Source organism: Oryctolagus cuniculus, chromosome 1 (genome assembly GCF_964237555.1).
Source record: "Oryctolagus cuniculus chromosome 1, mOryCun1.1, whole genome shotgun sequence".
Classification (NCBI taxonomy): domain Eukaryota; kingdom Metazoa; phylum Chordata; class Mammalia; order Lagomorpha; family Leporidae; genus Oryctolagus; species Oryctolagus cuniculus.
In genome coordinates, this window is record NC_091432.1 from 136,257,899 (window position 1) to 136,283,763 (window position 25,865).

At 47.1% G+C, this 25,865-nt stretch overlaps 1 long non-coding RNA gene across 1 annotated transcript; it reads right to left on the reverse strand.

Moving 5' to 3' along the window:
- Positions 1-1,477: 1,477 nt before the first annotated feature.
- LOC127487607 (uncharacterized) lies at positions 1,478-25,865 on the reverse strand. The gene is made up of 5 exons (XR_011378927.1): positions 25,676-25,865; positions 25,417-25,594; positions 23,799-23,899; positions 6,467-6,599; positions 1,478-1,919 (listed from the first exon to the last, which is right to left on the reverse strand). It is a non-coding gene; the product is annotated as an uncharacterized lncRNA (long non-coding RNA).

Below are 25,865 nucleotides of genomic sequence, written 5' to 3' on the forward strand. Positions count from 1 at the left end.
GCATCTCATATGGGTGCCAGTTCGAGTCCTGGCTGCTCCACTTCCCATCCAGCTCTCTGCTATGGCCTGGGAAAGCAGTAGAAGATGGCCCATGTCCTTGGGTCCCTGCACCCATGTGGGAGACCCGGAAGAAGCTCCTGGCTCCTGGCTTCAGATTGGCACAGCTCTGGCTGTTGCAACCAATTGGGGAGTAAACCAGTGGATGGAAGACCTCTTTCTCTCTCTCTCTCTTTCTCTCTCTCTCTCTCTCTCTCTCTCTCTTTCTCTCTGCCTCTCTTTCTTTCTGTGTGTAACTCTGACTTTCAAATAAATAAATCTTGAAAAAAAAATACTTAGGAAGAGAGTGAGGAAAAATGCTACTAACACCTGATATTAAGTTTTGCACCAGCCCGGTGGGAATCAGACATGAATTTGATTTCAGGTAAACACACTTTTAGAACAGGCATTGCAAACCTACCTGCTTTTGTGGCCTAAGAAATAGTACCCACTGCACTTAATCTTTTTTTTTTTTTCCATTCTTTACTTCGTACAACTAAATAATTAATTGCCCCAATGGCCTATCAATATGTCTTTCTTTAATTGTTAAACATGTGTGAATAATTCAAACATCCACTGCTGACCTCCCAACACCCCCGCAACTTTTGTGGGTCTCAGAGCTCTTTGGAGAGAGGCCCATCATTCTTGAAGTCAACGTCCACTAAAAGCTTTCTGGTTTTCTCTCTCTCTCTCTCTCTCTCTCTCTCTCTCTCTCTCTCTCTTTCTCTCTCCAGAAGGCCTCCTACTTGCCAACAAGGCTGTGGGGCTCCATGAAGGCAGCGTTCAAGGATTTGGGAGCTCTGATTCAATTACAGTCAATGTCTAGAAAACAATCAGACCTGTCGCTGCTGAGTGCATCAGCCCAGAACCTCGGGGGAAATCTTCTCTTCAACGAGAGAACTCTGTCTTTGGAGAAATCTCATCCCTGGGATGCGGGGTTGCACTGAACTCCTTTATCCAATTTACCATCCATTTCAAGCAGCAACTGGTGAGAATGAACGGGCGACGTAACCAAATGTAGACTTCCAATGGATTCACCACTTACTTCCGTTCCCATCTTTTCCCCCATTACTTTCTTGGTGCTCAAGGCCGTGTGGTATTGTTACCGGAGAAAATTTCAGGGTTCTTGGGTTCTTGTCTTCGGGCAAGAAAGAATTCAGGCGTGAGACAGAATAGTGGAAAGTAAAAGTAGCAAAGTTTATTAGGGAAGGGACATCAGTAAGAACGGGGCGGGGAGCAAGGTTACATGGTTGAGTGGAGAGATTACATCTGGCCAGACCAGGGGAGTGGGCGAGTGGGCGGCTCAGCAGAGAGGCCATCTGGTTGAGATGGGGGGGGGGGGGTGAAGGAGATAGAAAAACTTCTATCTGAGTTTTCTCCTGAAGGTATCGCTGGCGCCATCCTGAGTTTAGAGGAAGGGTGAGCAGGACCCCCTAGAGAATGGGGATCCGGAGCAGGGTGTTTGAAATGCAGATACTGGGCTACACCTGGGAGATTGTGGAAGATTTGTCTGGCAGAAGGGGCGGGGACCTCCACCTGGCAGGTTATCAGGTAGAAGGGGCAGGGCAGGATGCGAATACCGGGCTGCCCCTGAAACATTGTCAGGATGACTTTGAGATGCAGATGCATATGCTGGACATAGATGTCTTCTCTTTAGGCCTTTATGTCACACACACATAAGCTCATAGCTGACTTCCTACCTAACAGTATGGTGGCATTGGACTTGGAAGGCGAGCTAAACTTCCCACTCTGCGTTTCTTATTGGATCTCCTAAGACTGAGAGAGTGTTCCCTCTGCGGTATGCAGTCTTCTGATAGAAGTTATTTTAGCTGCTGGGTCTCTGTCTGATGCAGAGACTATATTATTTCAAAGATGCAATGTGCCTTAAAAGATAACAAAGTAAAATTAGTAAAAGTCTTCCATACAAATAAAGAAATCCTGTACAAGGCCAGTTAGGATGGCGAAGTGAAAAACGGGGGTGTGAATCCGTTATCACTTATTCTTTACAAATAATTCCACTTATTTCCACTCACTCCATACCCTGATTCTCAAGAGCTCTCACTTTTTGTTGTTGTTGCTGCTGCTTGCATCGAGTTTTCTCTGTGGCATTTTGGGAGCCCCCCAGGAACAGTGCATCAGCAGGGAAGATAATTTTAAGCTGAAAATTCTCAGTCTCCTTCAAGCTCTGAATATCATTAATTTCCATATGTTCTGAGAGTTATTAAATGCTTTTCATGTGTTTTTAATCCCTGATATCATTTCCTCCTTGTGTTCTGTGCTGGCTGGGAAGGTATTGCCTTCCCAGGTAAAATGCTCTGTTGCTTTAGTGTTCTGCCAGCCTGAAATGATACTTGGCATGGGCCGTCTGGGTTCTCCACCTGCCGCACAAATGGCTGCGAGCCAGACTCGATTTGCCACTTTCATCAAAACTATTTGTCAGCCTTTGAAGTCAGGATTTACACTGTTACCTATCTGTGATGTCATTGCACCAGGCAGAATTTTAGAATTAAAATAGTCTAGATATTACTGATGAGACGCACCTTTGTCAAACACTAAAGGTGACCAAAATTGGCTGCGGCACTGACCAGTGAAATGAAAGGATGCCTAATCCTGAGAGTCTCTCCAAACCCTTGGTTCTAGGCTTCTGAAAGAGTTGGAGCCTATGGGCTCAGCATTAGCACACATCTCGAAGATCTCTGGGGTCACAAGGGGCCAATCTCTTAGACAGGTGCAAAAGGTATTTGCCAGGGCTGGGGGCATCCCTGAAAGTCACCTGAGATTTTGACAGACAGACTTAAACAGTGAAAGGGTCACTTCTTCCAAGCACCTCTGAGAGTGAGCCAAGTGAACAGTTTCAGCAACGAAGGCTAAACCACACACCCAGAGAACCGTAGCAACGCACCCTGGAGGGAAAGGCACTTCCTGAATCTTCCAGGAGCCAGGGACATAAGCCACCTTGGCCAAAGACAAAGTGACCGTGCGTCCTGCCAAACAGCCCACACCTCAGTTCAGAGGAAGTAAAACCCTAAAGCTAAAGTGAACTTGAATTCTCCAGTGTGGACCAGCAGGCTTCTTTCCACACTGTGATAAGCAGAAGCGTGAAGAATATTTCTACAACTTTGGAAATAACACCACCACGGCGGGTACTTGGCTAAGATGTCACTTAAGAGGCTCAAGTCCTTGTATCAGAGCACATGGATTCACAACTCAGCTCCGCCCCAGGTTCGGGCTTCCTGCTAATGCACACCCTGGGAGGCCACAGTAATGGCTGAAGCAACTGGGTTTGTTCCCCCTGTGTGGGGCACCTGGTCCCCCAGCTCCTGGTGTGAGTTCAGCCCAGTCTGGAGTGTTGCAGGCATCCGTGGAGTGCACCCACAGATGTGAATACTCTCTCTCTCTCCCCTCCCTCTTTGCCTCCCCCTTTTTCTCTCTCTTTCTGTCACCCTCTCTGTCTCTCTGCCACTCAGATATTTTTTTAAAAATCACCATTAAAAGTGTTCATTTGTCAATCTTGTCCTATATACAAGATCCATGTAATAAGTTTCAATTAAAAGTTAGTGATGTAAGGAGAAAGTTCACCTCTAAATGAACTCATATGTATTCTTCTAGATATAAAAAAAAAAAGTTAAGTCTTTCCCAACATTTTAAAGTTTTGATTGCTAGGAACCCACTACTAAAATTAGTATAAAACTGTAATAGCTATTATTAACCTAGGCTCATTCTTCCGTACATTACTTTAACTTTTTGTCCCTTTTAAATATGCCTAATTACTCCTGTTTCTTTTATTGTAACTCATTTGAAGGTGCTTTAGAAATAGGTAGAGTCTAAATAATAAATACAGGGGGCCAGCACTGTGGCGTAGTGCTGGCATCCCATATAGGCTACAGTTCAAGTCCTGGCTGCTCCACTTCCGATCCAGCTCTCTACCATGGCCTGGGAAAGCAGTAGAAGATGGCCCAAGTCCTTGGGCCCTGCACCTGCATCAGAGACCTGGAAGAAGCTCCTGGCTTCTGGCTTCGGATCAGCACAGTTCCGGCCATTGAGGCCACTTGGGGAGTTGGGGAGTAAACCAGCAGATGAAAGATATCTCTCTCTCTCTCTCTCTCTCTCTCTGCCTCTCTGTAACTCTGCCTTTCAAATAAATAAATCTTTACAAAAATAATAAATAAATACATAAAAATAAATAATGACAATCTAAGCAGACACAATGACTCACATGTACTTCCAAATGCTGTTGTTGATACAAAATCCTAATCAACTTTAAAACACTTGGGCCGGTGCAATACATCTTCCTTCTGAGGACTGGCTGGCTGATTGGTTGATGAGACAATCATGCCTAGCCAGCAAAGAAATGAGTGGGAAAGACCAGAGAGCAGGACACAGATTCCCACCCAAGCCAACCTGGGTGGCTGTCCAAACAGACAGAGAACAAGAGTCACCTTGTCTGCAGAGAAAGGTTTCAGAGTCTCCCATGCCAGAAACATTTAGAGAGCTGAGTTTGAGGGAATCCGGGTGCATCGCACTGCCCACAACAGGGAAGTCCCTCCCTCCTGTCTCCCTCTCTTCCTTTCCTGGGACTGTCAACTGTCCGTGAGATGGGCTGTGGGTGCTCTCTGTGAAAGACTGGCCAGTGCTACCGATCGCAGACGGGCTGGCCAGCTGGGTGTCTCAGTGTCAGCCAACAGCCTTGATGCCCGTAGGGGTAAGTGGGAAGGAGAGCAGCGCATCATTTCCAAGAGAACGCAGTGATCCTTGAACCAAAGCAGCAGTGAAATCCACAACTGTAATGTCCCCCGGCGTTTGAAGGCATCAGCCGAGTAGGGGAAGCGTCAGTAACACACCTCCTGTATGGAAGCTACCCAGATGTGCGTGCTGCATAACTGCTCATTCGTGAAGCCAGCTCTTGATAAGAAGGGTGAAAATCAAACTGAGCCTTGAGTTCAGTCAACAGAGAAGATCAAGCATTGCCTCATTTGGATGCAGATATGTATGTATTTCATGGTTACCTAACAGAAGGCAAGAGGAGACTCCAAGACCCATCGCATCCCTGAGGTTGAGAGCGTGGGATGCAGTGACAGTCCTTGTTAACCTCTGAAGCTGGCCCTGTTCTCCCCTGCCGGGCCCTGCACAACCAGTGACACAGATGGTGCATCTTCTTAGGAAGACAATTGTCTCCAGCGTGAGTGTCCCAAGATACAAATATGATTTAAAACCTCTCAACCAGCACTTTAGCCACGGTAACATGCACTGCCTATCCCCTGAGAAGGCGTGAGTGCAGCCTCCCTTTAAGGCCCTTTAAGTGGACTGAAATTGAATAATTTTCGCAATATGACTATGGCTATTTCCCCCTGGTGTAGAATACAGTTGAAGGTTCAGAGTGCTCAGAGAAGCAGCGCAAGCCCAAGGAGTTGGGGATGGGAGAAGAAAGCACCATTTTTTCTACTCTTGATCATCACCCACAAATGAAAAAGTTAGCTGCACACATAGATCATTTGAATGATTTCTCTGAATGTGACTCATTTAGATGAAACATATGGAAACTCACTTTGACAAAAATGAACTGGGGTGGAGGGGGCGCAGGGAGGGTGGTAGGAGGGACTAGATGACATCAAAGCAAGGTTTTCTCAGGATGCTTACTCAATACTACTTATAGCCTCAATGAATTATTCCACATGTATAAAAACAACGTATGCTCCACAAAAAGAAATTGAAATTGCTATGCTGCTTTTCACTTAAATTCAAAAGAGGCAGAAGGAGATCTCTAGGCTCAAAATGTGATTATAGTCCTAGAATTTGGAGTGCAGAATTTTTGTGCTGGACTTGTTGCCATTCTAGAAGTTGGAGCACTGATTTTTTTTTTTAATTATTGGATTGATTATATTATCAGGATTTGGAGCACTGGATTTTTCCATTGGGTTGGCTTTAGTTCTAGAGGTTGGAGTACTGATTTTTTTTTTTTAACTGAGTTGATTACCATTCTAGAATTTGGAGTACTGATTTTTTTATTATTGGATTGATTATATTATCAGGATTTGGAGCACTGGATTTTTCCATTTGGTTGGCTTTAGTTCTAGAGGTTGGAGTACTGAATTTTTTTTTTTTACTGAGTTGATTACCATTCTAGAATTTGGAGTACTGAACTTTTTTTATTGTGTTGATTATAGTTTCAGAATTTGGAGTTCTGGATTTTTCCAGTGGGTTGGCTTTAGTTCTAGAGGTTGGAGTACTGATTTTTTTTAACTGAGTTGATTACCATTCTAGAATTTGGAGTACTGAATTTTTTTTCACAGGGTTGATTTTAGTTATAGAAGTCGGAATACTGGATTTTCTCCCTGGGTTAGTTCTAGTCCTAGAAGCTGGAGTGCTAAATTTTCTCACGGAGTTGACTACTGTAATGACTTTTAAAGGGGCCTGCTAAATCTCCACTCACCTTGTGGGATGTGATGCTGACCTTGTGTCATAAGAGCTGGGCTCTGCAAGGATTTTTCCCACTTGCCCATTTGCTTGACTGGAAAAGTTGCATCGAAGTTACACATTCATCACGATGATAACTACTGGTCCAACTGTTGTGAGACATGAAAGAAGTTATTCTTATCTTCAGTGTGACACCATCCAAATGCATGTGAGAAAGTTATTTATACACTGTGTGGTTATTTATACCCAGTCCTGTACAGGATGCTGTGCCAATTAAACTCTACAAGTCTGCTCCATCCTTACTTTGAGAAGCAGACACTTATGGAAAACACTGATGAAGTCACACATCTGAGCTCCAAGTATTCCATCCAAGCATTTGTGTCCACACCGAGGCAGCGGCTCGTGTGCATTAGAGGTAGGCTGGCTAGCAAGTGTGGTTGGCACAAATGTCCCCTCCACGTCCTTGTGTCTCAGATGACCTCGGCAGGGACTACTGCTTCTCTGTGTCCCCCTCCCCAGAGCCTTAGAAGACCACCTTGTACACATGGGCAGGCCAGAAGTGCTGGGGAATTCACAGACCTGGGGAGTGGTCCCTGGGAGTTGGGGTAGTATTAATCCAGCTTGTCTAACAGAATACTGCTAAGACCTGTGCTGCCTGCTTTTGTCCAGTGGCCCCTGGGCTTCAGTTCCTGTGGCTCACTATGGGAACTGGCTTACCAGTTCACCCTGGACTCCCCGCTTCCCTTTCTGCATCATGTTCCACTTCCCTGCCAACGTCCCACACATCGCCCAAACAACCTCCTTGCACCAGGATCTTTGCCACAGAGCCAGCCGCAGGAAGAACCAGATTAGGACAGGGAACGTCATCCCCTAGGTGCTGCCATGAAGTGCATTGAGGAGGGCTCTGGTCCAGACAGAATAAAGAGGGCAGGAAAGCTGTCTTCTCTTGGGCTGGTCTCGGGAGGACTCACAGACACACTGGTAGGGCAGATACTGTTGGTCACTGATGCTTCTGCAGTCAATAGAAACCGATTGGGTTTGCCTGCAACAGAGTCAGAGTAGCTGAGTCCCTTCTTCAGCCCCTGGGGATGAACCCAGTACTCGCGGTATAACCACCCTGTCCCCATTCACCGACCATCTTGAGGAACAAGCACAGCTGTCAGCCCATGGAGACACGTGTGGAGATGTGCTGAGGAGTTCTTTGGCTCCTGGATAAGCAGAGAGCTGGGAGAGCAAGGCACCTGTTGTGACATTTCTTCCTGCTGGGGGCACTATTGAGCAATGGCTAGAGTTGCTGTAGTCATTTTATCCCCCTGAGGAAAAGGTTGTTGAGGGGCTAAACCAACCCCAGGAACCCCTGCCTTCAATCTTCACATTATAGGAGATAAGTATCAGCAATTTCTGTTACCTGCACCCAAGTTATCCTGATTGACACGGATAGCATTCTAGAAATCAGCTTTATGAGAAGGGACAGTGTGCAGGGGATAGAGCTCGAATATGAAAGTGGAAAGAGAAAGTCCCACACTTCATCCTATACATTTCCTTCCAAAATACTGTCCATTGCAGTTGCAACAATAACCTTAGGCATTTTGCTGGTTTATTTTCTTCTCCCAACCTGTAAGCCCTGAGGGGACAGAAGGGAAAGCTTTGGGCTGGCCATGAATTTTTCCACTACCTCCTACAGCACCCAGGCAGAACCTAATAACTAAATAAATGATTAGACGTCCAGGAGAACGGCCTCGGTTTTCTTCCACTTCCCAACTTCCTTCCAATAGCAACGACAGCTAGCACAGATAACAGAAGTTGTTGTGTGCACCCTTACAACAGTGCACCTGTTGAGCATTCAATGCACGCAATTCAAGGAAGTCGAGGCTAAGGTAGCCCCATCAGAAGACCAGAGAGGCTGAGTCACTTACCCAAGTCACACTGCTAACTGGTGGAACCAGGTCTCCCAAGGATACTAAATTGAGTGCTCTTGTCACCTATTATTATTCACGTGACATCCATCACCACTGAGGTGTGATATTCTTATGAGAAGGTACTTCAAAAAATTCATGGAAAACACTTATTAAGAAAATGTGCTTGGATTTCAAAATGTTTTGCACTTATATGAACTTATTTTTCCATTCCATTTTCCACAAACTTTTTGAAGTGCCCTCAGATTCTTTTTCTGGCTTCCCAAGTTGCTTCTTGGAGTAAAAACCTTGTGAAGATTTGATGAGGTGATGCTTTTAAGCCTGATTCATTTTCATTCTTCACTTTTAAATCTCTGCAAATGAGAGAGTCTGGTGTTAATATTCAACCTCACTTGAAGGTGTAGGTCCTCTCCCATAGCATCATCTTTTCAGAGGCAGTGACAAAGGTTTCACACAGTCTTGATCCTGGCCTTGTCACTGCCTGAACTCCTGTCTCTTTCCACCCCATCCTCTCCCTCAGGAGCCCATGGCACCTTCTCTCCCTCCTTCAGTTCTTGGCTCAACTGTTACCTCATGAGTGACAATCCCCTACGAGACAGCACTGTCCTTATCCTCATCCATCTTCTCCCAAGAGCAGAAGGGACTGGGAGGAACGGGACTCAGCCCATGCAGCATGGATGTCATTACCATGATTACATGACATTAAAGTGGATGATGTGGTGGCCATTGTGGCCATGTTGTTAAGTGCTAGTGCCACAAACCCACGTTACATCACAAAGACCAGCGGCCACTGCAAGTTCAGGAAGATTGTTCCTTGCCATTCCAAGCATGTCCCCACACAGCGTTATTGGTTACATGTTGAAGTCCCCTTAGTCACCTGTCTCGGGTAACCTGATAGTCACCTGTCTCGGATAACCTGATAGTTAACATTCAGCACGCATTCTTTTGGAGGAGTTGAGAGCACGCTTGGCATGAGAGAGAAGCCGTGGGAGACGCCTGTCTCTTGTATCCCAAACAAACTGCCTTCCATCTTTTTTTCTGCTCGCCTCGTGTTCTGAAGAGATGGAGAAGAGTTGAGCCGTATGTTCCAGTTGCCCCTAAATCTCATCTCCCCCCCTCAGAAGGACCAATGTCTAGCCATCTCCCGACGTCTCTACGTGGGTGGCTCAGAGCACCTTACACTGCACTGCCTGGCAACCATTTGTCCCAGAAGCCATTCCCAGACACCCACCCCCTCTGTGACCACCTGCTCCCTACAGAGACTGGAAGCTAAGTCTGTACTTAGCTAGGGTTGACCATGAAACTCAGGCGAATGTGATATGGGCAAAGTTTTTGAGAAGAGATCCCTTCCCAGCTAAAAAAGGACAATCTTTGGTAGGAGAGAAAAGCTATTCATGTCCTGGCCCTTCCTCCAACTTCCCACTTGGGATGCAAGCTAGGGGGCAGGATCACAGCAGCCATCTTGAAGCATAAGCAGATGAGCAAATAGATAAAGGGATTTGCAAACCAAAAAGCTGAAGGAGCCTGTACCATCCCTGAATTGCTAAGCCAGGTTTGAAACAACATGGAAAAGATACTGAGGTTTTCTAAGCAGTGAATGTTTAATGAATTTCCAAACTTTGCCATCTTCACCAACTGTGTCTATTTCAGGGCCCACTTCCTCTCATGCATAGGAGGCGTGGGTTGGGCAAGTGGCATGGAGCAGACATGTGTTCTGGACAGTGAAAGCCAAGCGACGCTGATGGGGAGCCCTGACCAGAGCCTAGTTCGGATTTCAGCCTGTGTTGAGAGCATGCTTGGCATGCAGAGAGAAGCCGTGGGAGACGCCTGTCTCTTTATTCCAAACAAACTGCCTTCCATCTAAAACTTCCTCAACTGGGACTGGGGACAGGAGCAGGGGACAGCAGCAATCAGATGACTCAGAAAAATGCCCCGTGGGAAAACCGAGGAGTAGGGAAAGAATTGGCTGCCAAGTGACAAATGGCCTTGAGTTAGAGGGCCCGGGTTTTGAAAAGGTCAAGTTTATCCTCAAGAAGAAAGTACTCTTCCTTTCTTAATGGTTCTCTCAAGTCACTGACTCACCAGGATTCATCACTTCCCACCTCCATGGATCTGAAACAACCAAAGGCAGCAGACAGTAGGGAGACAGCCTGTGCTTTGCAGGAGGGAGAAAATAAACAGGTGGTTATGAGTTGGAGACATTGTACAACCTTGAATTTTTACAGACCTCCTGGTCTGTGACCTTCTAAGGGTGATCAAAATAGAGTACAAGAAAATGACGTTGAAGACATGGAAGGTCTCTCCACCCATACCTCTGAGCCCCGGTTATCCTATCCTGTATAAGAGAGTGAAATTCTAGGCTTAGAAGGCCCTGGGTTCAAGTCTCCAATAAGCCACATGTGAACCTTGAAACAGGCAGGTTACGTAAGTCGTATTCACTTGTAGTTCATTGCCAAATAGTAGATTGAACCCATCTGGCAAATAAAGCCAGCACAGAGCTCTGCTAAGAATCTGTGAGGTCATGCACAGGGAGACTTTTATGCACAGCAAAGCTTAGATCTACATTAGCTGATTTAATGGATTGCTCATTCCCTAGAGCTCTACCATACTTCCATGCCCTAAAGGTATGTGTTTATCTCAGCCCTGGTAGAAGCAGCTAATTCCTCCTAGAACCACACCATGAGCACTTGCCAGCTTTTGTGAAACTCCATACCCTCTCACTACCTCCACCTTCCTCTCCCATTCCTATGACCTCCCCTCAAGCCCATCTGGGAACCGCTTAGCCCGGATCCCACTCACTGGTGTCCTGGGGGACAAGAGAACCTCAAGCGATCCCCAGAAACAAGTTCTTCCCAAAGGCACCTGCTGCATGCAACACAGCTTTGAGGAGCTTTTTAGGAAGTCAAGTGTAGCTGAGAGGTTAGACTGACCTTTTTTGGGCAGAAGGTTAGGATCTCTCGTGTGCAGAGGTGAGCGTGAGGCTCCCAGGCTCAGTGGAGACAGCCCCTATTGTGCCTGAAGCCAGAACTCTAAATCCTCACCACCAGTAACCTAGAAACAGCCCCAGATGTTTGCTACTAATGACCTGGTAGCTCACGGAGAAGATGCACATTTGCCCTTGGAGTAAATAGGAAATGAAAATGCAAGTCCCTTCAGCAATGAGCGTCTGGCTTGCTGTGTCAGAGAACACAGAAATTTGTGATCATTGGGGAATCCCAGAGTTCACTGTAAAGGTTTTTTAAGCTTCACTTATTTATTTAAGAGGCAAAGCAAGAGAGAGAGAGAGAGAGAGAGAGAGAGAGAGATATCTTTCATCCGCTGGTCCCCTATGGACCATCATCTGCTGCCTTCCCAGGCACATTAGCTGGGAGCTGGATTGGAAGCAGAGCAGCTGGGACTTGAACCGGCACTTCAGTATGAAATGCTGGCATCAGAAGAGGTGCCCTGCTGACCACACCACAGCACCAACGTCTTGTTGTAAAGTTCTGATTAACCAGTGTCACAAGTTGCACAGGTGGGTACCCGGAAGTCTCACTGTGTAATGACCTGAACTGATTAAGAGTCTTTGAATTCGGAGAGGGAAGCAGGAGGATTTTCCCAAGCATACCGTCTCCCACCCAAAATAACCTTGAGTGTGAGAAAAAGGATGGCACCCTGCCTCCCCATTTGCCATGCAATGCTCACCTGGAAACCGCTCCCAGAATCCACCCCGGGGAAATCTCAGAGCATGTGAGGTCTAGAATTTGAATACAACACCCCTGGGACCTTTGAAAGGGCTAGCGTGGACCCAAAGACAGAGCTCACCCAATCACCTTCCTTTAAACGGTGGCCCTACGGTGAGCGACGGCTGTGCTAAGTGAGAGGCTTTGGCACACTTGCCAATCTGGTAGACGGATATGCATTTTTACACTGTAAGAGGAATCCACGGGGCCTGCCACAGGACGTGTTCTCACTCTGCAAGGCTCTGCAAGAGCTGTGCTGCGGGCGACATGCACAGATGGCCGGACCTGAGAAAGCGCACTGCATGGTCAGAGGACCGCGCAACCCCCCAGCCTCAGACATCTCGGCATCCAGGCTGTGAGACCGGGTCCTCAGTGAGAGGGGACTCCCTCCCTCCTCCTTCTGAACCCCAGGAAATCCTTTAGCACAAACTGTGAACGCCCAGCAGTGACTGAGATAATTACATTTACCCCGACAGGCTCCAAGGAAAACAAACTATGACCGTAATTTGCATTGGTCATTAACCGTACTATGGGTTAATGGTGAACCGTCCTAATGGTTATTTCACAGACATGGAACCCAATATTTTGAATTGTATTCTGAAGTAGGGTCTTTTACTAAAACAATGGCAGGTTTGAATGAAATGATAGGGGCCATCATCATGGTGCAGTCAGTGGGTTAAGCTGATGCTGCCCACGGGCGCTACTTCTAGTTCTGGCTGCTCTACTTCCAATTCGGCTCCCTGCTATTGCACCTGGGAAAGCAGCAGAAGATGGCCCCAGTGTTTGGGCCCCTGACACCCATGTGGGAGATCTGGTTGGAGTTCCTGGTTGCTGGTTTTAGACTGGCCCAGCTGCAGCTGTTGCAGCCGTTTGGAGAGTGAACCAACTGGTGGAAGATCTCTGTGTGTGTGTCTTTCCCTGTCTCTCTTTACCTCTGTCTTTCAAAGAAATAAATAATTTTTAAGAAGATAAAATGATAAAAGAACCAGAAGAAAACCATAGGATAGTAGTTATACACTGTCAGGATGGGGTAACCTTTCTCAGTACAACACTGGGGACAGAAATCACATCCATGATGGGTTTGACTAGAAACAACCCAATTTTTAAAAGGAACAAAAATAGTATCAACAGACATCACTAACATAGAAAATTTAGCAATCATAAACAGAATTGGAAGCCTGAAACCGACACAAAAATGGTGAAAACACAGAAAATAGACAAAGGGTAATTGTACTTAGTGCCCATACAGCAACTAAAAATCAATGTGAAAAAGGGAACAGCCAAAGAGAAAAATAACCCAAGGATAGGATCAGGCAATTTAAAAGAGAAACCACCTGATAGCTGATAAATGTGTGTGTGGGTGTGCGGAGTTATATTATTGATTTTATTTTAAAGACAGATATATAGATAGAGATGGAGATGGAGACAGAGAGAGAGAGAGACCAACAGATAGCTCACACTCTCTGGTTCACTCCCCAAATGCTCAGAACAGCTGGGGTTGGGCCAGGTTCAAGGCAGGAATCAGAAACTCAACCCAAGATCTCCATGTAAGTGTCAGGGACGCAGCTACCCCAGCCGTCACCTGCTGCCTCCCAGGGTTCACTTTAGTAGGAAGCTGGAACTGGGGCAGAGCTGGGGCTCAAACTCTGAACTCAAACTATGATATGGGATCAAGGAGTCTCAAGCAGCAATAAACTTGCTTAAAAAGAAAAAAAATACAGTAGCCTCAATAATCAAAGAAATGAATTGTTTATAAGTCTTATTTATGAGTGACAGAAGAGAGAAAGAGAGAGGAAATTTGCCATCCACTGGTTACCCTCTAAATGCCTGCAACAGCCAGGGCAAGGCTGAGCCAAAACCAGGAGCCAGGAACTCCATCTGGGTCTCTGCCATGCTGCAGGGGCCCAGGTACTTGGGCCATCTCCTGCTTCCTCCAGGGTTTGCACATTAGCAGGAAGCTGGATTGGAAACAGGGGAGTCAGAATCAAACCAGGCACTCTGATATGGGATGTGAGTGTCCCAAGTGACAGCTTAACCTACTGCGCCACTATGCCTACCCTCCACAATACAGGAAGTAGAGTTTCTCCTAGAGAAGGAACACTTTCCAACCCTTGGAAAGTCAGACAGGGGGAAGAGGAACCATCTGAAGTCTGGGATTACAGGTGGAGATATGCACAGGCGAACGACACATCTTCAAGGGAAGAGAAGTGTGTCGACCACAATGCCAGTGGCCTCCCCAGTGAGGTCAGGGATGGCGGCTACTTTGCTGTTTTTGCTTAGCCATGGCTACAAAGCTTTCTTCAGCTACCACATAACTTCTTCCAACAATTGTTGTAGTGCTCAGTTTTAAAATTAGAACTTTACAAGCTGGAAGGAAAAACCAACAAAGCAGCAGGCTTGAGTTTCTCCACTAAATTAAATGACTTTCATTTCCCGGTTTCCAAAGATCATGCTGCCCCACTGTCCCCAGACATGCAACCAGCACCATAATAATCTCCTACCCATCATGAAAACAGCACCTGGAACTCTGAGCTTATTCAATCAATTAACTCCCCAATTCTTCCTTACTCAGTATTCAATGAACACTGAATCACTTTAAATCTTGCTATTTTAAAAACCACTCCGGGGGCCAGCGCTGTGGCATAGTAGGTTAAGCCTCTACCTGCTGTCCATATGGGCACTTATTCGAGTCCCAGCTGCTCCACTTCTGATCCAGCTCTCTGCTATGGCCTGGGAAAGCAGTAGAAGATGGCCCAAGTGCTTGGGCCCCTGCACCTGCATGGGAGACCTGGAAGAAGCTCCTTCAGATTGGCCCAGCTCCATCAATTGTGGCCATCTGGGGAATGAACCAGTGGATGGAAGAAAGACCTCTCTCTCTCTCTCTCTCTCTCTCTCTGCCTCTGTCTGTCTATAACTCTACCTTGCAAATAAGTAAATAAATCTTTAAAAATAAAGATGAATCTACTCCGATTGGTCAGGTTTGTAAGCAGCTCATTATCCTTCATGTGGACCTGAACATAAGAGAACATTTGTGGACGACATACGCTCTGGGCAGAGGAGCCTCACCTGCCCTCCAGCGCCCATGCCCTGAACACTAACAGGTGTGTGTGTGTGTGTGTGTGTGTGTGGCAAGATGGCAGGCCGGTGCCACGGCTCAATAGGCTAATCCTCCGCCTAGCAGCGCCGGCACACCGGGTTCTAGTCCCGGTCGGGGCGCCGGATTCTGTCCCGGTTGCCCCTCTTCCAGGCCAGCTCTCTGCTGTGGCCCGGGAGTGCAGTGGAGGATGGCCCAAGTGCTTGGGCCCTGCACCCCATGGGAGACCAGGAGAAGCACCTGGCTCCTGCCATCGGATCAGCGCGGTGCGCCAGCCGCAGCGGCCCTTGGAGGGTGAACCAACGGCAAAGGAAGACCTTTCAATCTGTCTCTCTCTCTCACTGTCCACTCTGTCTGTCAAAAAAAAAAGATGGCACAGTGTGGCAGCTTCCAACCTGTGACAAGGTGATAACTGAGGAAAGCTGCATATGGCGTGGTGTGAGGTGAAAACACGAGACATGGGCAAGGTTAAAATCTTGTATTAAATTCCTTAACGAGGAGGGGAAGGACAGACTTAGTGACAATGGTATCAGTTGGGGCACCTGTACTAAGTTCCTGGCTCCTGGCTTCAGCCTGGGCCAGTCCCAGCTGTTGGGGACATTTGGGTAGTGAACCAATGGATGAGATCTCGCTCTCTCCAAAAAATTTTTTTAAAGATTTATTTACTTATTCGAAAGTCCGAGTTACACAGAGAGAGAAGGAGAGGCAGAGAGAGAGAAAGTTCTTCCATCTACTGGTTTACTCCCCAGTTGGCCGAAATGACCACAGCTGAGCTGATCTGAAGCCAGGAGCCAGGAACTTCCTCCAGGTCTTCCCACACAGGGACCCAAGGACTTGGGCCATCTTCCACTGTTTTCCCGGGCCACAGCAGAGAGCTGGATCGGAAGTGGAGTAGTGGGGTCTCGAACCAGCGCCCATTTGGGATGCTGGCACTGCAGGTGGTGGCTTTACCCACTACACCACAGCACCGGCTCCAGTAAATTTTTAAATGCCTGGGATGTGCAGGCATGAGCTCTGGCCCCTTATGCAGGCAGCTCCCTCTGTGGCTTTGGAAGGGCACCTGTTATATTGTTTTATTATTATTATTATTATTTTTTATTTGACAGGTAGAGTTTTAGACAAAGAGAGGGACAGAGACAAAGGTCTTTCTTCCGTTGGTTCACTCCCCAAATGGCCACTATGGCCAGTGCTGCGCCGATCTGAAGCCAAGAGCCAGGAGCCGGGAGCCAGGAGCTTCTTCCTGGTCTCCCAAGCAGGTGCAGGGCTCAAGCACTTGGGCCATCCTCCACTGCCCTCCCAGGCCACAGCAGAGAGCTGGACTGGAAGAGGAGCAACTGGGAATAGAACCCAGCACCCATATAGGATGCCAGCGCCGCAGGAGGAGGATTAACCATGTGAGCCACGGCAAGGAAGGGCACCTGTTATATTATTTCCAAAATGACATCTAAAGCAATGGTATCTTACACACATGTCCACCCCAACCCCAACGAAGTTCTTCTATTAAATCCCTTAGCTTGATGTCACTACAGATGCATTTCTTCTCGTGACTGTGTATAACGATGGCATTTAGCCAGCTCCACAAATTGTCCAATATCCATGATGTCTCATGAATACAGCACTTATTGGGTCATTCTCTGGTTTCTTCCATCCTTCATCTTCTCCCCTATTCTGTCTTCCTGCATTGATTCAGGCTTTGTGTGAGTCATTTACTTATCTCTGCAGACTGGGCACCGGTTCTTCATTTCTTAACCCGAGGGAAGTTAGTCATTTGAAATGCTTTGCTCTGTAACAACTTATTGTTGCCATTTCACAGAATAAAAAAGAGACAGCCATAAAGCAGAAGAGAGGGGATTGTAAGAGAGATTGTTTAGGTGGCCATACGTGGGATGGGCTTCCTGTACAGTCTGTCAACACAACACCATTCTCAAGCCAAAGCAAAGGTGATCTCCCTGGGCCCCTGATGCAAGCCAGAGGAGATCCATTAGAACTCAAGAGGCTGGTGAGGGTGCAGAGAGAATGTATGGCGTGCACATCATTGGCATGTACAGAGGCGTGGCCATGATGAAGAAGCATGTGGTTGGTCCCATCTGACCTGAAAATATACTCTGGGGCATTTATGCCAGAGGAATGGAAACTCACATCCACACAATAACCTGTCCACTGGTGTTCATTCACAATAACCAGAAACAGGAACCGGCTGAAATCTCTTCAACGGGGGCATGGTTAAACAAACCGGAACACGCCCAAATCATGAATCACTACTCACTAGTGAAAAGGAACAGAACTACTGAGACACACGACAACTTGAAGGCATTGCAAAGGGTTATGCTGAGAAGGAGAAAACAACCCTTCTAGATGATTCTATTTATAAAAGGACAAAATGACAATGGTCAGCAAATGAATGGTTGCTGGAGCTGGAAGGGGCGGTGTGGTTAAACAGGATGGCACAAAGGGTCCTTGCAAATGGGGCTGTCATGGATGTTCACTATGGTACACAAGTCTACACCAGTGATGAAGTTGCATAGAACTCAACACGCACCTACACACACATGCACACACACACACACACACAAGTGTATGTTAAACTGGTGAAATTCAAAGAAGTTACTTGATAGTGTCGACATCAGTTCCCTGGTTTAAATGCTGTATATATAATTACATGAGGTACTGACACAGGCAGACAGAGGCAGATAGGCTAACAGCACAATACATGGACTAAGAAACACTCCAAGAATCCACTTTAGCATTGAATTTTCCCTGTAAAGTTTTCCTATCAAATGGAATGCTAATCTTCTCTCCTATAGTCATGTTTCCTGAAATTTTAAATTACTCCTAACTTTAGGTGTTCTATTTTGCGGTGGTTGTCATGGTGATGTTGACAGAGGGGAGAGCTGTCAAGTGCTGTACAGAGGATCCTATTTTCTCCCGGGAGTTGGAATGGTGCTTCCGTGGTACAGCATATGCCACTGGCTCCCCACTGGGAGGACCTGGCCAACTGCAGAGTCCACCTGCAGACAGAAATGCCAGGGAGCTCACACCTTCAGAACAGCCCTTGTTCAGTGATGGCCAAGAGCTGGTGGACGGTGGTGTGCCTTCCTCCTCAGGCAGTACAGTGAACCACCTCCCACAAGATCCTCAACAGAATCCCCCCCGGTGCCCCCCGCTAACCTGCTCACGGTCACACCTCAGCCATTTTTTCCTTCCTGTCGCCCTCTCCTAACTCCCGCCTCCAAATAAGTGACTTGAACCCAATTCCTTGTCTCAGTGATCTGCTTTGAGAAGGACTCAAATGAAGATGTTTACATGGAAGGTGCAGATTTTGCTTTCCTTAACTGACACTAAACTATGAATAAACCTTATGGAGATTTAACAAGAGGCGCTCTGTCTATTTAAGACTGATGACAATCCCTTTAGGTGTGTGGGGGGCTTACGTGCCTCAGAAGTTGCTCTGTTGGCCTGGTAACAAATAGGAATTTTGCTTCACAACTAACTCAGACTTTGTCCAGCAAGGCACCTGGACTCATCTGCATTCAGCACACACTTCTTTAGAAAAACTACATCCGTGGGTTTCAGGGTAAGAGACCATCTGGGACCCACAAACCCAGCAGTATATCCAATGGGCTGGGTATTGGATGGATTCCAAGTGGCCAACAGAGAGATGCAGGAAGGTCAATTTACTTTTATTTATTTATTTTTTTGACAGGCAGAGTGGACAGTGAGAGAGAGAGAGAGACAGAGAGAAAGGTCTTCCTTTTGCCGTTGGTTCACCCTCAATGGCCGCCGTGGTCAGCGTGCTGCGGCCAGCGCACCGCGCTGATCTGATGGCAGGAGCCAGATGCTTCTCCTGGTCTCCCATGGGGTGCAGGGCCCAAGCACTTGGGCCATCCTCCACTGCACTCCTGGGCCACAGCAGAGAGCTGGTCTGGAAGAGGGGCAACCGGGACAGAATCCGGCGCCCCGATTGGGACTAGAACCTGGTGTGCCGGCGCCGCAAGGCGGAGGATTAGCCTAGTGAGCCGCGGAGCCGGCCAGGAAGGTCAATTTAAAGCAAAGTCTATCATAAAATGAAGGAGTAGGAGAATGCTTTGAGATCCCAAACACTGACCTAGATTATTCACCAGCCATGGTCCTAGTAGTTAATGCCTTGAGCCACCCTTCCGTCTGCTTTGGCTGCTGTCAAGACTACCCTCCACTGTCACCAAGTTCTGCTATATACATGCCTACTTAAATAAGCAAATATCTAAATACGCTTTCACAGACACGAGGGGTGGAATGGTTGAAAGAAGGCGGACTGGGAAGTTTGCCCGCATGTTGGGAGCTGAGGTGGGGGGACTCAATTTTGGTCAGACTTCCTAGGTCTCTGTCTACTCATCAGCAAAATGAGGACCTTGCATCAGATGAGAAGGGAAAGCCCAGCTCTGTTGTGCTGGACACGTCTGTGATCCTAGATAATGTTTTTGTTTAGGTCTACGGGATCGGGGAACTTCCAGTCTACAGGCTGTATGAGGCCCAAGAAAGCATTTGACCTGGCCCTGCGAAAGCAACCACAGGCAGGCCTCAAAATTCAATAAATCTCTAGCAGACTAATGTTTAAGTTGGACATTCTGTATGGCCTGCAGTGTGCTGAAACTCTAAACGGCCCTTGGCATTAAAAAGTTCCCCATCTCCCTGAAGAAGGGGGTCTTCCACCAGTATTACTATCCATGCACTGAATCATGTCACATTTCCCAAACATCCCTGTGTAAGGGATACCAAACCATCACCATGCAGAAAAACAGGTGGTCTGCTCTTGCCCTGATCGTCATCTCTCTGCTCTTTCCTCCACCTTGGCTTGATTTCCTCCAGGTGTCATGTCATGTCCCAGAAGCCAGTGTCCACCAGGACATGCTTAGGGCATGTCCTGGCTTCCACACTGACCAAAAAGAGAGGCAGAGGATGCAGCTGGCCTCTATCAGCTTTCATGGTATCAGGTCACAGTGGGCGGCTTTCACCAGGAATTGCTCACCCACCAACATGATCCAGGACGGTGGATTGGTCAGAGTACTCAAAGAAGACAGGGATTCAGATGTGAGACACGTGTGCTCCACATCTGCTTCCCTGGGTGACTGCATCCAGCTCTCCTACTGTGCCAGCTGAGACAGGTGGACATTGGATCTAAGGGGTCTGTCACCCCAGTGGGCAGAGAGCTTTCCACACCTTTTTCACAAGTGTTCTCTCATGAGGCATAACCACAAAGAAGCTATTCAAGAATCAGAAGGGGGCAAATTGGGATTCCCTCTCTGGCTCTATGAGTCTCTCAGGGCATTTTGTCATCACTGCATTCTCAAAGAGAGGCCAGCAGAGAAAACATTAAGGGAAATGCACACAACAGGGAGCCAGTGCCCAGACTGTATGTAGAGAACTACCCAGTGTTCTGTGGATCACTGGCCATGATGGCCCACGAAGGCAGTGAACTCTGCTCTCCTCCAATTGATCAAAAGCTGACAGCATGGTGCTGCTATGTGTCCTTTGGCCTGCCTTGTGCCAGAAATCTGTTTCCACTACCACCCTTTGCTTTGCCTCCTCTTCCACCAATGACATGATCCATGTAACTAGGAGACTGATATAAGAGGACCTTTGTGATTTACTCAACTCCCAGGCAGTTAAACCAAAAATGCAGGTGTCACAAAAGACTTAAATAGCCAAGTTTGGAAAAAAAAAATAGCCATGGACTGGCAGGTGGTGCAGCAGGTTAAGCCATGCTTGGGACACCAACATCCCATATCTGAGTGCCGCTCTACTTTGGATTCAGTTCCCTACTAATGTGCTTGAGAAGGCAGCAGATGATGGCCCAAGCACTTGGGTCCCTGCCATCCATGTGGGAGACCAGGATGGAGTTCCTGGCTCCTGGCTTCAGTCTGGCCCACCCTTGGCTGTTGCAGGCATTTGGAGAGTGAACCAGCACTTTCTCTCTACCCAGCCCCTCTCTTCCAGTCTTGCCTTTTGAATGAATGAATAAAGAAAGAAAGACAAAAAGAAATCTTTTTTTTTAAATAGAGAGAGAAAAAGAATAACCAAATTTGAAGAATGATACTACCTGATTTCAGGACTTATTATAGCCACAGATATAAAGATAATAAAGTATTCGCATAAAAATAGGCAAAGGGATAAGCAAAACCGAATAGAGTCCAGAGATGAACTCACACACATGAACAAGTGATTTTCAGCAAAGCTGCAGAGACAGAAAACAGAGAGTCTTTTCAACAAACGTTGCTATTATTGCTGGGTATAAAAAAAGCAAAACCAAAAAACAGAACTTCAATCCAAACCTCATGCTTTGTTCAAAAATTAACTGCAGGTGAATCACAGATTCACATGTAAAACTTAAAGCTACAAATCTTCTAGAAGAAAACCTTTCTGATCTTGAAACAGTAACAGTAAGAGCCCCAAAAGCATGAGTTATAAAAGAACATATTAGTAAATTAGTCATTATCATAAGTCAAAACTCCTGCACTTAGAAAAGCATGGTTACAATGATGAAAACAGTAGGAGAAAATATTTGCAAAGTATGTAAAAAATTTAGAGTACATAAAAAAAACTCTCAAAATTCAATATTAAGAAAACAAGGGGAAAATGTCACAATCTGACCAAAAACTTGAACAAACACTTCTTCAAGTAAGATAAACTGCTCAAAATGTATAGTGGTTAGGGCACTGTAGATCAAAACCATCATGAAACACACAACCATTACAATGGCCTGTATCAAGTACCAGGGAGGTTGTGGAAGACCCAGAATTTTCATATGCTGCTGGTAGGAATATAAAAATGGTACAGGGCCAGTGCTGTGGCTCACTTGGTGAGTCCTCCGCCTGTGGCACCAACATTCCATATGGGCACCGGGTTCTGGTCCCAGTTGTTCCTCTTCCAGTCCAGCTCTCTGCTATGGCCTGGGGTGGGGGCAGTGGAGGATAGCCCAAGTGCTTGGGTCCCTGCACCCATGTGGGAGACCGGGAGGAGGCACATGTCTCCTGGCTTCAGATCAGCGCAGCACCAGCCATGGCGGCCATTTGGGGGGTGAACCAATGGAAGGAAGATCTTTCTCTCTGTCTCTCACTGTCTGAACAAAAAAAAAAAAAAAATGGTACAATCATTTTGGAAAAAAAAAAAAAAGGCAGCTTCTTACAAAGTTAAACATAGGATCCAGTCTTTCCATTCCTTGGTATGTACCCAGGAGAAAGGAAAATAAATGTCCATGTGCAGCCTTGTACATGAATGCTCATAGTAGCTGTGCTCAGCAGAGCCACAAACTAGAAACAGCCTGTAGGAATGTCTAAACAATCTGTGGCTTAACCGTACAGTGGAATAAAACTCGGCAATTAAAAGGAACAAGCTCTCGATGCCAGCTGTGACATGAATTCTCAAAACAATATGAAAGAAGCCAGAGAATACGGAAGAAATGTTGTATGGTTCCATTTATATGCAATTCCTGAAAACATAAGCTTATCTACAGTGACAGACCAGTGATGTGCTGGGCACGTGGGGATGGGTCAGGAAGAGAAGGGAGAGGAGTTTCCAAAGAGCAGGAATATACCGATTGTTGTCAAAACTGACCAAACTGGACTCGTTAAATGTGTGCAATTTATTCCGATTCTATCTCAGCTAAAAACTTTTTTTAAGGGAGGAGTGGCATTTGGTACAACAGTTAAGATGCTGTGTGGGATCGCAGCATCACACATAGGAGTACCTGGGTTCAGGTGTTAGCGCTGCTCCTGTTTTCGGCTTCCTGCTAATGCACACCCTGGGAGGCAGCAATGATGGCTCAAGTACTTGGGAGTACTTGGATTGAGTCTCCCACATGGGAAACCTGGATTGAGTTTCTGGCTCTCAACTTTGATCTGGCCTGGCCCCAACTTTTTGTGGGCATTTGGGAAGTGAACCAGTGGATGGAAGTTTCTCTCTCTCTCTCCTTAAAATAAAAATAAATAAATAAATAAGTAACTCTTTTTAAATAATGGTAGCGGGCAGAGGGAGGGGTGTCAGGGGGTGAGAATCTGTGTATCGTTGACTATTCCAGACACAGAAAACAGCCCGAGCAAAGCCTAAGCCATGAGATCAGTTTTGACCGTGCCATTTCCAAACCCCACTCACAGAGCTAAGCACTATCTTGCATGTGATGGAGGACTTCCCCCTGCTGTTTTTAAGTATGGTTACTATACATTTAGCTTTGTCAATTTGACCTTTATATAAACAAACTCATGCTCAACATATGATACTGTGACTTGCTTTTCTTGTTCTACAGTTTATCAGCAGTATTGATGCAAGCCAATGTGTACGGTAATAGGCATGCATTCATTTTCACTGCTATATAGTATTCCCAACACTCCTATTCATTCTAAATAGACATTTGTACTGCTGGCAGTGTCTTCTTATTTCAAAATATCACTGTTGTATGTTTAAAAATGTCTCCTGAGAATACACTTAATAATAAAACCACTAGTCATAGCATATCTGCATATGCTTCTTTATTAAACAAGGCAAATTTATTTTCCAAGTACTTGTATTGATTTGTCACCTCACCCACCGTGTACACAAGATTTGGTTGCTCTATATCTTCAACAACACTTAATAGCTTCCTACCTTTTAAATTGGACCAATCTGGAGTTCACAAGGTGGTGCTAATTTGCATTTCCAAAGATCACCCCTCTGCCTGTGAGTTCTGTCTTCCAGATGTTCCAATCCTGACGGCAGGAAACATGAATAATTCAGCTTGAGGCTCCAACACGAAGCACACAGCTGGCACACAGCAGCTATTAACAGTGGGAGAATGGACAAACGACGCTTATTTGTAGGTCTCCCCATCCACAAGGCTCAGAGGAAATCAAACAGGAGGTCAGTGTGCAGGAGAGAGAGGAAGGGCAGGGGAGTGTTGGACGGTACCATCTCTCTTTCTCTCTCTCTCTCTCTTTCTCTCTCTCTCAGATTTTATTTATTTATTTGAGAGTCAGAGTTAAAGATAGAGGGAGGGAGAGACAGATACAGAGGTCTTCCATCTTCTGGTTTACTCCTCAAATGGCTGCAACAGCCAGCCAAAGCCAGGAGCCAGGAGCTTCTTCCAGGACTCCCACGCAGGTGCAGGGGCCCAAGGACTTGGGCCATCTTCTACTGCTTTCCCAGGCCATAGCAGGGAACTGGATCAGAAGCAGAGAAGCCAGGACTCAGAGTGCAGAGGGGAAGTGCCGCAGGCAGAGGCTTAACCTACTAAGCTACAGCACTGGCCCGGTACCACCTCTTCCAAGTTGGATCTCAGGGATCATGGTTGGGGGAACAGGAGCACAGAGCCTGCAGACAGCAATCCTACCTTGGCTTTTGTATTTTCTCTTTTGCAGTATTAAATTTTCTCTTACATGCATTGGGACCTTGTGTTAGAAGGCCAAGTGGAGTTAAGAGGGAGGTGGAAGTGAGGTAAAAAAAATATGTCCATCTCTTGCTGATTCTCAGGAAAGACCAAGACCAGGGAGTGCAGGAGCCTCTGGCATCTGGAACAGCTTTCCCATGTCAGGGCAACTTTGGTGATCAGTGCCTCCGTTTTTCAGAGACCTAAGATGAACCCCCTGGGAGGGGCGTGGTAAGCTAGGAGTGAGGGGCGTTGAGGAGGGCCTGGGGCAGCCACAGTGGGCCTGACCCACACTGGACCGCTTCCGCGCCGCCCGCCCGCTTGTCTCGTCTTCCTCCCCCGCCGCCAGCGGTGCGTGGCTGGCAGCTGCCTCTTTGCAGAAATCGGCGCTGAAATTAAACCCATCAACCTGTCAGCCCCGCTGCTGAGGCTGCTCGCGTGTCAGACCCTGTCATGACAACGGATGATGGAAATGCAACGCTGCAGGCTGCAAGGGGAGCGGCCCTTTCCTTTTTTACATCGCTTTAAAAAGAAGCTTGCAGGAAGGCGCCTGCTCCGCTGGGCGGGGAGTAGCGGGTGGGAGGTGGGGGGTGGGGGGATGGCTGAGGCTCGCAGGTGGCTCCTCCTGCAGGCTCCACAGGCTGCCGTTTTGGTATAGCCTCCAGGATTTTAGGACCAAGGGCAGCAGGAAGCCAGCAGGGGAGGGGGTGGGGAGACTTTGCACAGACCAGTCCTTTTCCTCCTGAGGTCCTCCAGTCTGCACTACACCGGCACAGAGCTTCCAAGTCCAAAGTCAGGACCCTCGGGGAAAATGCAGCCTGGCATTCTCGGGGGGGGGGGGGGGGGGCACAGAGAGATCACCTTGAAGGTCCTTGACCCGAAGCGATTCCGGAGTTTCCAAACTATTAGCAACGTTCTCTTCTCTTCCAGCCCTTCCGGCTTTTGCGACCCAGGGAGAGGGGGCAGAGCGGAAGCCAAGGGTTCCTTAACACCCGACGCAAACAGCCTGGTGACTCAGGATTGCTCAGCAACATAAAACCTGGAAGAGAGTCACACAACATTAGCTGAACCCCTGAAGCTTCCCCTTCTTCCAGCTAGGAACACACTCACCCCCACACACCAGGCATATGGAACCGGGACCAGCCAACGGCCTGAGACCCAGAACAAAGCCCTCCACACACAGCGGTTGAGCTCAGAGAGGGAGGGGAGCTCTCAGCAGCCATCTCTCCCTGTCCCCGTCAATGGAAAGAGAAGGAAACTCAAGTCCAGTGACTTCCCCAAAATTGCACCGATCCATAGTGGAAGTGCAA